Source organism: Heloderma suspectum, chromosome 4 (assembly GCF_057233095.1).
Source record: "Heloderma suspectum isolate Gila_16-S chromosome 4, 16-S_ref, whole genome shotgun sequence".
In the NCBI taxonomy this organism is placed as follows: domain Eukaryota; kingdom Metazoa; phylum Chordata; class Lepidosauria; order Squamata; family Helodermatidae; genus Heloderma; species Heloderma suspectum.
The window spans coordinates 81,760,696-81,774,736 of record NC_139461.1 but is presented as its reverse complement, the minus strand read 5'-3'; the positions used below and the strand labels follow the sequence as shown (position 1 = coordinate 81,774,736).

The following is a 14,041-nucleotide window of genomic DNA, read 5'->3' as shown; positions in this document are numbered from 1 at the left end:
TGGGTCTTCCCTATTCTCTTTAGTCTGATTCTAAACTGTGCAATAAGAAGTTCGTGATCTGAACTACAATCAGCTCCAGGTCTTGTTTTTACCGACTGCATAGATGTCTGCCACCTTTGGCTACAAAGGATGTAGTCAATCTGATTTCGGTGTCGACCGTCTGGTGAAGTCCATGTATAAAGTCGTCTCTTGGGTTGTTGGAGGAGAGTGTTTGTTATGCACAGTGAGTTGTCTTGGCAAAATTCTATCAGCCTATGTCCTGCTTCATTTTGTTCTCCCAGACCATGCTTGCCTGTAATTCCAGGTGTCGTTTGACTACGCACCTTAGCATTCCAGTCTCCTGTAATGAAAATAACATCTTTGTTTGGCGTACTATCCAGTAGGTGCTGCAGATCCTCATAGAACTGATCTACCTCTGCTTCTTCAGCATCTGTGGTTGGGGCGTATATTTGGATCACTGTGATGTTAAATGGCTTACCCTGAATTCGAATTGAGATCATTCTGTCATTTTTTGGATTGTATCCAAGCACTGCTTTAGCCACTTTATTGTTAATTATGAAGGCTACTCCATTTCTTCTGTGGTCCTCTTGTCCACAGTAGTAGATCTGGTGGCCATTTGATGTGAAGTGGCCCATTCCAGTCCATTTCAGTTCACTGACACCCAAAATGTCTATATTGAATCTTGACATCTCCCCAATAACCACATCCAATTTGCCCTGGCTCATAGATCTTACATTCCAGGTTCCTATGGTGTGTTGATCTTTAGAGCATCGGATTCGTCGTCCACAACCAGCACCATCGGCTGCTAGCCGTCCTTTCGGCTTTGGGCTAGCCGCGTCATCACATCTGGAGCTAGTTGAACTTATCCTCTGTTCCTCCCCAGTAGCATTTTGACCATCTTCCGACCTGGGAGTCCCATCTTCCAATGGTATACCGACATATCTCTGGTTGTACTGATCCATTTAGTTTTCATGGCAAGAATACTGGGGTGGGTTGCCGTTTCCTTCCCCAGGGATCGTATTTAGCCTGACTTCTCTGCCATGACCTTCCCGCCTCAGGTGGTTTAGCTCATGACGTCATTGAGGTGCTCAAGCTCCAGCACCACGACAAAGGTAACGATCTCTAGACAATCTTTCCAGCCCATCTGGAGTTATCAAAGTACCCCGTTGTGGTCTGCTTGAGTTCCCTCCGTGAAAAGAGGAAAAACGGCAAGAAGCAGAACGAGATCAATGAAAGATAATGGAAGATTCAGATACGGGGAGAAGGAAGCGTGAAAGGAAGTGGGTGAAAACGGGAGTCGTTGTGATCTTGCATTTAAAACGGAAGCAGAAAGCCCCGTTTTAAATGCAAGATTTTAGGCTGGTGTAGAGAAGCCATTAATCACGTGCAATAGAGCATCAATGTAACATCCAACATACATACGCACAAGTTAGTTAGCAGCAGCAAAGAACCCTGAAGCGCCCACATATACACAGCAGTAATAAACTGCAGCATGTAATTGTGCGTATAGCCGAAATGCGCACAGGAATTAGCAGAAAATGCACGACAGCGTCCCCAGGGCGGCCCGTGTGTGCGGAAGGAGTGACTCGGGGGGCCTTACACGTACGCAGAATGACTGTCAACAAACCTGCTCTTATAGCAGGAATGTTCAGACGGGATATAAACGCAATAAATAAATATGTATCTAACATACGCAACAGGAAGGCTTCAGCATACCGAAGCACAGTACCGGACGCGCTGCTAGACACGCGCGCGCTCGCAGCCGTTTTGCAAACAGCACATCGCGATTCGCCCGAAAAGGAAAGAGGGCGCCCCTCTTTCCGCCGCACGGCCCCTGATTAGCCCGTGCCGCTGGTGCGTCGCAGCGGGGTGGAACGCCGGGCGCGCGCTCCAGGCAAGCCCCGCCCCCGTCGTGTCACGTGTGCCCCCCCCCCCGGTCTTTCCTTCTCCCCCTCCCCCGTCCCCCTCCCCGCCCTTGTTGGCGGCTCGGCTGGACAGAAAGGCGAGCGGGGGGAGGAGCGAGAATTTCCGCCGAGCGCGCGCCTGCGTGCGTCACCCTCTCCTCCCCCTCCCTCCCGGTCCGCGCGCCGGCTGCCTCTCCAGCCCGTTCAGTTCATTCAACCGCCGCCTGGCGTGACCGCAGGCTGGTCGCCCTCGCCTCGCTCCTGGCTCCCCTCCGACCGAGGAAGGAGAAGGTAAGCAAAGAGGGGCGGGGGGCGGGAAGGAAGGCGAGGAAAGGCGGCTGCGGGCCTCCCCTTCTGCGGCAGCGCGGCCCAGGCGAGCTGGCCGGCGAGCCGGCCCATCCTCCCCGCGGCCTCGCCCGGAGAGGCTCCGTCCTCCGTGCCGCGTGCCGCCCGCGGCCAGCCCTCCCCCCGCTCCTGCGCCAGCGCCAGCGCCGTCGCCAGCCCGGGCAGCTCGCCCGCAGCGACGCCGCAGCGCCAGCGGGTGCGCGCCTCGCCCGCCGCCGTCCCGCGCGCGCGGGCTTGGCAGCGGGCGCCCTCGGAGGCTGCGCGGCCCGGCGCCGCGGCTCTTGCCGCCCCGGCGGGATGAGGGTAACTTCTCTCACGGTACAGGACTCCATCTGTGAAGAGAGACCTGGTCCACTACTCTATCACAAGGGAGAAGTAAGAACAGTAATAGTGCAAGCCTATGCCTGTTCACTGCGCCGTAGTCATAAGTGGTCTTATTCGGACCTAATGCTAAACCATAGTTTAGTGCTACAAGAACAAGCTTCCAGCTTGCATGCCCCCTCCCTCCTGTGTCATGGACACCAAGAAGAGTTTGGGCATTGGCACTTCCATTTTGCATGAACCATACGATGCTGTGATGAGGGCGGCGTTGGCGCTCGGGATGGCGGGGGCCTGCGCGTCCCTCTCAGGGTGTGCGGACGTCCCTTCTCCGTAGGCGAACCCGGTGACCCGCCTCGCGCCTCCTCGCAGCCCTGTTGTCCAGTGAAACCAAAAAAGGGGGGGGGAGGGCAGAGGCACATCGTCACGGCTTACGATGGACCGGAGGACGCGGCGCGAACGTGATCCACTCGCCTCCCGACTGCTTGTCTTATGACTGCATTCATTGTGTTGATTTTTCTCGCTGTTATCAGGCCAGTGTTTGCTGTAGAGTGGCCATTAAAGTTAAGGAAGCTGTGGCTTGTGGATTTGCAGTAGCCTCTGGCTGCAGTCCTGTGCACAGTTAGGCTGTTGAAATCCCATTGGCTTCGATGGGATATATACAGTTGCTTCTTAGGATCACCTCTCAGTACATGGAGTTTTCCTTTCTTTTATCTGTTGCTTATTCGTATGGCTTTGGCCTTTAGTTTTCAAGCTTCTGGATGTAGCTGTCATTAAAACATATGGCTGTAGTTCCTGTGATATATGTATATATTTGATAGTGACTTAACTTAAATCTATTCATTTTGATGGGTCTACTCTTAAGTAGGACTAACTTTACATACAATCTGATTAATGGCTGTGTTATAACTTATGGAAGTAAACTACTTCGGGGACACTGGATGAAACTGAACGAATGATACTGAACTGATACTGGATGAATGAATGACTATGTTGTAACGGCATTCTGAAACCTTGGTTGAGAGCATCATTAAACTCTGGTAGACTATACTCTCTTGTTATAAGTCTTCATCATGCTGCAGAAACACCTAATAACTCTTTTAAATACTAGTAGAAGGTCTTATGGCCACATACGTATGAAGATGCTTGGGACGGACTCACTCACTCTCAGGCTCACTGAAATCGTTAGGATAATTTCCAGTGAACTAGACCACAGAGATTTGGTTATTTGTAGTCCACGATTCCGCAATTGTTATAAATATTTCAAAATTGTTAAAAAGTTATTTCCAAGCAATCTGGAAAGGTGGAATTTGGCACCCAAGTAGCTGAAGACATGCAGATTACTTGCAAAGTCTGATTAGGAAACATTTGAACACTTCTTCTAGAGAAAGGGACAGTAAGTTTGACACCAAATAGTTAAGGAATCTCCAAGAAGGAACTCTTCTTGGGATACTTCCAGTCTGCTCAGAAAGCTGGCATTTGATACAAAAAGCCTGACATTGGTATCTACACCCAATAGTAAAATCAGGGCTTAAAGTTTATCTCCTAATAGAGAGCAAATCCATTCCAGCATCTTGGAGCTGTGAGACATCAGTTGACTCTTAAGGACACTTCAGGGCTATTTGTACTTAAGGTTGACAAATTGTGGGTTAATTAGTTAACCTACAATTTTCTGTAGGTGCATGCTCTGCACATTCCGCAGCCTTTTTTTTTTTAATATTCAACCCCTGATTGGGCTGATTGTTAGTTGCTATGTGACATCCGATTGTGGACACTGTAGGTTAATTGTGGGATAAACAACTCACAGTTAACCTAACTACTAATTGTAGGTTATAACAGTAAATAATATATTACAGTTACAGCAAGGAATATATCTATACTTGCAGAATTCATACTTTGTTTATTAGTACTTTTTATAATTAAAATATATTGGGTGATCCTTTTGTGCAAATTGTGTTGCTGGTTTTGTTGAGTATGCTGCAGCATTTCTCTTATGTTCTTTTCAGTTCTCACAAGTCCATGTTGTACATTTCTGATAGTAGGTCTTCCTAGGTAAAATTTTAATTATTTGTTTGTAAAATGTATATCATGAGTTTTTTGCTATAACAGTCTCAACGTCACTTACAATAATAATGACATCTCCCTGATATCAGTCACTAAGTATTTTGGTGAAAACACTGTTGTAAAATATTGTTTGCTGCTTGTTAAGAATGTAAGAATTGTCTTCCTGGATGAAATTAAAGGTCAAGGTTCTCCCGCACTCTGTCTCTAACACTGGCCAGTCAAATGTCTGGGGCATGCTCAGAAGCATAGTTTGATACCGAGAGAGCCATTTCCTGCTGTGTCCTCTGTCCCCCAAATTTGGTAAATGGATGTATACTGCCTCCTAATATGAAAGTGGCATTCTTGGTTATTATTAGGAGACCTTTATGAGAACCAGTGCTGATCTTTTCCTCTTGGAGCTCAGGGTGCTTCCAGATAAGCTTTTATCATGTAATCACCCTGCCTCATTCATGGTATTTTACAGTGGGACCTGGCATAATTGCTTTCATCTTGTAACCTTCCCATGCTTTTCACTGCTTCTTCTTTTTTCTTTCCACAAAAAAATCTCTTAAGGAGGAAAAGATGGGTTAGCTGCACAATGTAGTTCTGTTGGTGGTGTTAGGAGCCCAGTATGTGGAAGCATCCTCAGATAGTGGGGTAGGAAGTCCTCATATACAGTCTGCTTGGGAATCAGATTCCCCGTATTCCAGTCTTTAATGCTGATGTAAGCCTGTACTATTGATAATTTCTTCATTACGAAGGGCCAAAGCAGGCATGATGTTCATGCAATTAGTCATTGCATAAATGTTTTTAGCAAATAGCATCTGGGGAGCAGCACTTTGCCCATGGTCAGCCGCACGGCTGTTACTTGTATTGGGAGGAAAGCTGCCATTGTTATCTGGATTGGGGCTCCTCACAGCTGCTGTTTACTTTATATATATAAAAAATCTTCACAGAATTACTAATGGCATCACGTCTGTTTTAGGTCAAAGGCTGGTTAGAGACCTAAAACTTCCTTTGCTCCTTGAACACTAAAGCCATTTTGTCCTCTCTGCCCCCAAACTATATTTCAACTCTTAACATAAGGCTAGACAGTGAAGGACCCCTTCATGGATCACTGCCTTGTTGTGGCGAAGGGGCTTGTGTAACTCAGTGAAGCCACAAGCTATGCTGTGCAGGGCCACCCAAGACGGACAGGTCATGGCAGAGAGTTCTGACAAAATGTGGTCCACTGGAGAAGGAAATGGACACCCACTCCAGTATTCTTGCCAAGAAAAAACCCATGGAACGTATCACAAGGCTAAAAGAGATGACGCTGGAAGATGAGCCCCTCAGGTTGGAAGGTGTCCAACTGGGGAAGAGCAGAGGGAAAGCTAGCGGAGATGACAGTATTCCAGCTGAGCTATTTAAAATCCTAAAAGATGATGCTGTTAAAGTGCTGCACTCAATATGCCAACACATTTGGAACACTCAACAATGGCCACAAGACTGGAAAAGGTCAGTTTACATTCCAATTCCAAAGAAGGGCAATGCCAAAGAGTGTTCAAACTACCGTACAGTTGCGCTCATTTCACATGCCAGCAAGGTGATGCTCAAAATCCTACAAGCTAGACTTCAGCAGTATGTGAACCGAGAACTACCGGAAGTACAAGCTGGGTTTTGAAGAGGCAGAGGAACTAGAGATCAAATCTCCAGCATTCGCTGGATCATGGAGAAAGCCAGAGAATTCCAGAAAAACGTCTATTTCTGCTTCATTGACTACGCTGAAGCCTTTGATTGTGTGGATCACAACAAACTGTGGCAAATTCTGAAAGAGATGGGAGTACCAGACCACCTTACCTGTCTCCCGAGAAACCTGTACAAGGGTCAAGAAGCAACAGTAAGAACCGGACATGGAACAACCAATTGGTTCCAAATTGGAAAAGGAGTACGACAAGGCTGTATATTGTCGCCCTGCTTATTTAATTTATATGCAGAGTACATCATGAGAAACGCCGGTTTGGATGAATCACAGGTCGGAATTAAGATTGCCGGGAGAATTATCAACAACCTCAGATACGCAGACGATACCACCCTTTCAGTGTTTCGGCTGAAAGCGAAGAGGATCTCAAGAGCCTCTTGTTGAGGGTGAAGTGGAGAGTGCAAAAGCTGGTTTGAAACTCAACATTAAAAAAACTAAAATCATGGCATCTGTCCCCATCACTTCCTGGCATATAGAAGGGGAAGAAATGGAAGCGGTGACAGATTTTATTTTCTTGGGCTCCATGATCACCGCAGACGGAGACTGTAGCCTTGAAATTAAAAGACACTTGCTCCTTGGGAGGAAAGCTATGGCAAACCAAGACAGCATAGTAAGAAGCAGAGACATCACCTTGCCGACAAAGGTTCGTATAATCAAAGCTATGGTTTTCCCAGTAGCAACGTATGGCTGTGAGAGCTGGACTATAAGGAAGGCTGAGTGCTGAAGAATCGATGCTTTTGAACTGTGGTGCTGGAGAAGACTCTTACGAGTCCCCTGGACTGCAAGGAGGTCAGATCAGTCAATTCTAAAGGAAATCAACCCTGAGTGCTCATTGGAAGGACAGATACTGAAGCTGAAGCTGAAATATTTTGGCCACCTAATGCGAAGAGAAAACTCCCTGGAAAAGACCCTGATGCTGGGAAAGATGGAAGGCAAAAGGAGAAGGGGATGGCAGAGGATGAGATGGCTAGATAGCATCACCGATGCAATGAATATGAACTTGAGCACACTCCGAGAGAGCGCAGGACAGGAAGGCCTGGCGTGCTATGGTCCACGGGGTCATGAAGAGTCGGACATGACTGAACGACTGAACAACAACAAGACAGTAAAGGAATACAGATTGGTTGGCTATGATAACCATAGGAAAAAAACACAGGGGTTTTAGGCAATAAGACAAAAGAAACGTTAAAACACATCTGTATCTCATTTGTTTGTCCTATGATCTTAACCTAGAACAGGCAGTGCTTGTGCTTGATTGGTATTGCACTGCCCAGTTAGAAGCCCATATTTCTAGATATGGCTTGGCTGTAAGAAGTCAGCAACCCAACTGGCAGCAACTCTGGCAGACAGAGCTTGCACTGAGACTACAATTCTATGCATTATTATTGATTATAGTGGAATTCTGAATAAAGGTGCATAGGATCAAATAGCACATCCTGGCTACTTCTGTAGTATATGAAACAACAGAAAGTAGGAAAAGAGGAGATTTGGGAGAGATGAGGTGAGAAATTCCACATTTCAGAAGCTTCGCTTATAAAGCTTCCATGACTCTTACAGCCTGGATCTAAGCCTGTAGAGGCCTTGCGTGTTGTAGGAAGAAGTGGGTTGGCCACCATAGGTGACACAGGGTTATCACCTCATGTGATTTTGGGGTGAGGGGGAATTGAGAATACCCTTTCCCATGGTGTCTGATTCTTGATAATCCAGTGATTATCTGATACAGTAATTGGATGAGATGCTTCCTGTGAGTAAAAACAGTTAATTCAGGACTTGACATGAAGTCAAGTCTTTAACAAATGTTTAAAAATATGTTTTACCTATTTAGAGGAACCAATAGCCCCCAACCCAACTCCCCCCACCCCCGACATCAGCACAGCTTCAGAAGCAATGGGAACTGCAGAATGCTGAAGGTGACTGTTGGGGCTGTCCCTCCATGACAAAAGATGAGTTATTGGAAACAGACAATTAGGAAACCTATACCAAGAAAATATCTGAGACTGGTATATATTAGGTGACGTCAGCACCTATGACCAGCCTGGGAGTTGCTAATTGACTGGTGCTACAGGAAAGGCTTCAGCAGCTGTGCAGACATAGGCTTTGGTTGGAAGGATGAGGGTTAATCTGTAGCTCAGTGGCAGAGCACATGCTTTGCATGCATCCAGGGTTCAATCCTTGGCATCTCCAGGTAGGGCAGGACAAATTCCTGCCTAAAACTCTGGAAAGCCGCTGCCAGTCAATGTTGACAATACTGAGCTTGATGAACCAGTGGTCTGACTCAGTATATGTCAGCTTCCTATGCTCATAAGTGGGATAAGTATATGAAATAGAAATGGTGGAGACAGTGAGAGTAGCAGAGGAAGGTGTAGTCCTGTTTTGCTTCTGGAGTGTGTTCTCTCTTTCTTGCCCACCTACCCATCCCTCTTTCCACGCATGTTCATTTTACTAAATTGGGTAAGGAAAATACATGTTTTGGGACACTTCAGCAGAAGAACGGTGGAGCGAAGATATCTGGTATTTAAGACACAGTGGGGTCAGAGTGAGAGTAATATTTTTCATTATTACATGCAGATCTTGAACTGCCTAGAAGTAGAATTGTCAAAGGCCTTCAAAAATAGGTTTGAGATTAATATTCTCTAGTAACTGTCTTTGGCAGGAAAAAAAAAAAAGATTTGGACTCCCCACTACCCCAACACAGTGGCTGGGTTTGGATGATCAGTGGGGGAAACAATGAAGGGTTGGTTGTTTTCCCCACCCCCGCATGTGCCAGTCATGTGACTGGGATTACCCTAATTATCTGTGCTGTGTCATGGATTGTCATGTTGTCCAAACCCATGGATTGTAAGGTGGGTAAAAAGTCAGTACACCCGCACCACATGCTGGGTTCAGACAACATGCCAACCTCAATGCGGCATGGGTAATTAGGGTAATCCCAGTCACACGACTGGCACATTCAGGGCAGGGGAAAACCCCTGCAGATCATCCAAACAAATGGCCAGTGACTGGGTTCCCATGACAGGACAATGCTTCGTGGGTAACAAGCTATGGTGGATTGTCATGTCATCCAAACCTGGACCGCTTTCTGCAGAGTGGTTTGTTTGTGAGTAACAAGCCATCCTGAGAACCCATGGCTTGTTCTTGGGGTTGTTTAATCCATAATGGGTTGATTTGTCATCTGAATCTGGGACAACCAACCCATCGTAGATTGCAGGAAGTGGCAAGGAAACCATTCAGTTGCACACAAGTTGCACACAATTACCCACTGACAGCTCAGGAAAAGGAGACCAGATCACCCCCGTAGCAAGGTGATCCTCAGAGTTTTGAAGTGTTGAACTGACACTCGGGGGTCCCCTGCTTCCATTGCATACCACCCCAAGTCTCCAGCAAGTCATTTTAAGAGTGACTCCAGCAAGTCATTTTAAGAGTCCACCCCCTTTTTGTGGCTCCCATTCACAGTAACAGGGGACCCTTAAAAAGGAGTAGACCCTAGATCAGTCTTAAAACCTTTTGCTGGAGACTTGGGGAACTGTGAAATGGAAGGAAGGTACCCCCATGGGTCAGTTCCACACTTCAGAACTTGGGGATAACTTTGCTAAGGGACTGATCTGCCCCCCTCCCCGGACCTGTTAACTGTCAAGGGCTGTCAATCTAGACTATACGCACTCCCGTCTTGTCAATTACCTTGCATGTTTCCTAGTACATTTTCTTCCCTTTAATAGATTAAACATCTAAAGCAGGAGACCAGGCAAGGTTTGACTGCCCGAAGTGTGCACTTTCGCAGCTGTGAAAAACCGGAAATAATAACAGCAACAACAACAGACATTTGCACAAATTGCTGAGGCAAAAATGGCCCCATTTGCACAAAAAAAGGCTGAGGGATGAAAATGTGGTCACGATTGGAGCGGGGAGGGGGACAGGATGGGCAGACAAGATGGGTTCTGCTGTGGCGGTCCTTGGGTACCAGGTGGAGGACCAAGGAGGAAGGAGGGGGAGAACAACTCATGGTAAGTCCAGTCATCTGTTGGGCACATTGTGGGTTGTTCCTCGAACAACCCACACTGCATGGCTTGTTCGCCAGGGTGGGTTGTCCTGAAGTGCGAGCCCACCCAGTGTTTACAGGAATGAACCATTTTGTGCTAACTTGCTGCAGTTAATAGCCCCAGATGCTTGGTTGCAGCTTTGGTACTGTTTTTAATTGAAAAGTGGCTCCCTCCTCTCTAATAACAGCCGGTCAGATTTGGCTATGTGATGATGTTGATGGGGATAAACAAAGCTAGTCCAGAGTGACAGCATTTTACATTTGCCTTTGGCAATGTCCCATTTGCCAAATCTGACTGGCTGCATGATGGCATCACTGTTACTAGGAAGAAAAAAGGACTTTTTAAAGAATATTCAAGGCCGTGAAGAAGAAGCTTACAATGGAGTGCTTCCACCCACTAAATTCTAGATTTATTTGGTGTGGGCTGCTTGTGATAGGATGTGTACCTTCTTTCTGCAACCCCGAAAAGAAATTTCTGAAAGTACCCTCTAAAAATATGTCAGGTGGGGAATGGGACATTTCACCGAGAGAGAAAAATGTTTGTGAAATGTTCCTTACTTCTCAGGTTGACCCTATTTAGAACCTGTTGTGGTATTTAACATTTACTCTGTTTTGGAGTGTGGGTTTTGAGTATGGGTTGTTGTTAAACTGTGGGTTGTCATTGAACTGGGGGTTGTTGTGTTGTTTGAATTCAGCCATGCTAACATGGTTTGTTAGTGTGGCTGGGTTCACACAACACAGCAACCCACAGTTGAACAGCAACTCACGGTTCAGCGACAACCCATACTCAAGACTGAGTATGGGTTGTCATGTTGTGTGAACCTAGTCATTGTTAAGCTATCCATGTCTCGCTTGTTTACCTGCTCACATGAACTGAAGCAGCAAAGCAGAAGCAAATGCAGCTGCACTTGGCTCCTGCACACAGTGCTTTAATAAGCCAGTATTTTTGGCTTATTATATGAATGCAGCCAATACCTTGAAGTCCTCTGTTTTGCCTCTCTGGTTTACAGAGGGGTAATACATTCAGCCTGCCAATGCAATAGTGAGATAACATCAAACCCTTCCCTACATTGCAAGTACCTGGTATGGAATTCTAGGCCTGCCCAACGGTGTAAAGACGATCTCTCAAACCGTATAACACAAAACCAAAATTATCAGACTGGGGCTATTATGGATGGAGAAATCAGTTGAAGGATGAGAAGAGTGATGCGGAATGTGTCTATTTTTTCAATACACGTATCAACGTTGTTGTTTTTTAAATGCTTCTATTGGACTGTCTTGAGTAAGAAAGTAACAAGGAAATAGTTTGTTTAAACTGTTCCAGCAACTTGCTAGTGAATGTACATGTATCTGCAGTGTTCTACAGCATGAGCAGTATCAACATATACAGGACAGGGTTTTGTTTTTGTTTTAGAAAACAACAACTTTATTTTTAATCGGGGCTGTAAATGTACCAGATTTCTAGGTGAAAAAAAAATTCAGGCATCTAAATACCTGGGATGTGTGAGAGTTTTTCTATTCATGACTAATACTTTGTGTTAGTATAATAGTGAATTTGTTTATATATAGCACAAACTTTGCCTTTTCAATTTTAAGAAGTAACACTTTCCTTTTATGCATTACTATTTTCACAGATGGACCATAATATTGGGTTGAGTGAGTTTGTTCATTATGTGTAGGGTAGATCAAAACCTAATATTGTAATCAGTGTATCTTCTATCCCCCCCCCCCCGCACTGTCTAGAATTAGGCAGTCAATGTAAAGCTGTCTAAAGACCATCTTCTCCTCCTTTCTCACCTGCAGGTGCTCCAATTTCTAAAGTGTGGATACCAGACTGAGAATTGATTTTTTTTAAGCATACGCTCCTTTGTTTTCAAAATCAACCAAGACTTGAACCAGCAGCCTTCTAGTCTTGATGATGAGTGACTGAAGGCTGCAGTGTGGATAGGACTGTCCTCACACTGGCAGCTGGGTTCCATTTCCCCTGGCAGAACAGTGGTTGCTCCTGATCTGGCCCAACTATAAATGATTTCCGTTCAGGTCTGGGTATTTGTCTGGGCAACAGACAGGCTCTGGCCTTGCTTGTGTGGCTCCCTAATGTTCTTCTAGTTATTTCTGCTTGTCAGCTTGTCTGTTCCTCTTCTGGACTCCCTGCTATTTCCCTACCTGACCTTGTCCATTTTGTTTTTCTTGATCCTCATTCCAGTCCCCTTTAGTTAGTTCGTACAGCTCAGTCCTTGCCTGTCATCTGATTTGCCATTGGATTGACCTCCTGTAATTTTGTCACAGCCTTTCACCCTGGTTGTGGTTCCAGTTCCGATCAGCTGCTGATAAACTAGTGTTGTATGTGTATACATATACCTTACAAAGTGGATGTAGCCTTGCCCATAAGATTTTACTAAGTTTATAATCAATGAGTCTTTATCACAGTACTCTGAGAAGGCCTGTAATAGTTGCTTCAAACCCAATTGAGTTAGAGATAAATGGCATCATCTGCATATAGCAACAATGAGGTCTACCTTAAACTAAGCTCTAACTGTAGCCTTGTCCATTTTCCCTGCTTCCCCATATGGGCCAAAGTGCAGATAGGCAACAGAAAAGTTAACACAACCCAGATTTTAAAAATGGCTGGAGTACACCAGAGAGAGCCACCCAAAGAGACGGAAGCCTGCCAACCTTCTGTCACCCTAGCATGTGTCTCTGTCTTACCTGCCCACTCAAGACAATCTATAAGTGCAGAAAAAAGCATGTGGTACAGCAATCCTGGAACTACATCACTTCAAAATGCAGGTAGGAGAAATCACATGGTAACTTAGAAAGGAATGAAACTAATACCATGTGACTTGGTGTAATGCAACAACATTTCTTATCACTGTAAACAGATGCTGAATCATACCCATGTCACTTATCTCCTTCAATGAATGGCAGCTGTGACAGTCTATGCAGTCACAGAAGTTTCTATATGCTGGCTTACCTAAGATTTGTCCTTTATAAACTGCACCACTGTGCTGAAAGGAAGCAGAAAAAAAACCTGTGGAGTATCAAGATCTTCTAGCAAAAAAAGTATTTCCATCTAAAAGAAAGAAAAAGAAAGAAAAATAGCTAATGTAGGTACAGCTGTAGAATTATTAACAATAGGACATTTAACTGGACTGGTAAATAGTTAATTTGGTTTGCAGAATGATGGCAGAAGAGAATAATGACATTTAAGCTTGCATAATCAAGAATGTGCATTGACACATACCTGTGAAAGTATCATGGTAAGGCTTTTGTTCTATGAAGGCTAGCAGAAATATTTAACATTTCAAAGCTGTGTTACTGTAGAAAGGAATAATAGTTAACAGTCTGATCCTATGCATGCCTGTCAGTATGTCCCACTGAACTCAGTGGTACTTTTGGCTATATGACATTTATATCCTGCCTTTTTAAAAAAAAATATTAACGGTGGCATTAGATCATTCTGTAAATCTTGTTTCATGATTCAGTTACTTCATAAGATTTATATATGACCTGACATACTAATTCAATAATATAGACTGCAGATGGATTTATCTTATTTTTATGAGGAGCTCTTTATGTATCCTTGATCTGCTTGTTGCATATTTTGACTATTAACATCCTTCATATATATGTGCTATCCAATCCTATGGATAT

At 45.0% G+C, this 14,041-nt stretch overlaps 1 protein-coding gene across 6 annotated transcripts in view; it reads left to right on the top strand.

Moving 5' to 3' along the window:
• Nucleotides 1-1,971: 1,971 nt before the first annotated feature.
• Nucleotides 1,972-14,041, top strand: part of LPIN2 (lipin 2) — a 66,117-nt gene continuing 54,047 nt past the window's right edge. For 2 of the 6 annotated variants that reach the window (XM_084849790.1, XM_084849794.1), the window contains exon 1: nt 13,332-13,494. The gene's annotated coding sequence lies outside the window, so the exon portion shown is untranslated. The other 4 variants (XM_084849791.1, XR_014790146.1, XM_084849793.1 and 1 more) reach the window with 4 other exon arrangements.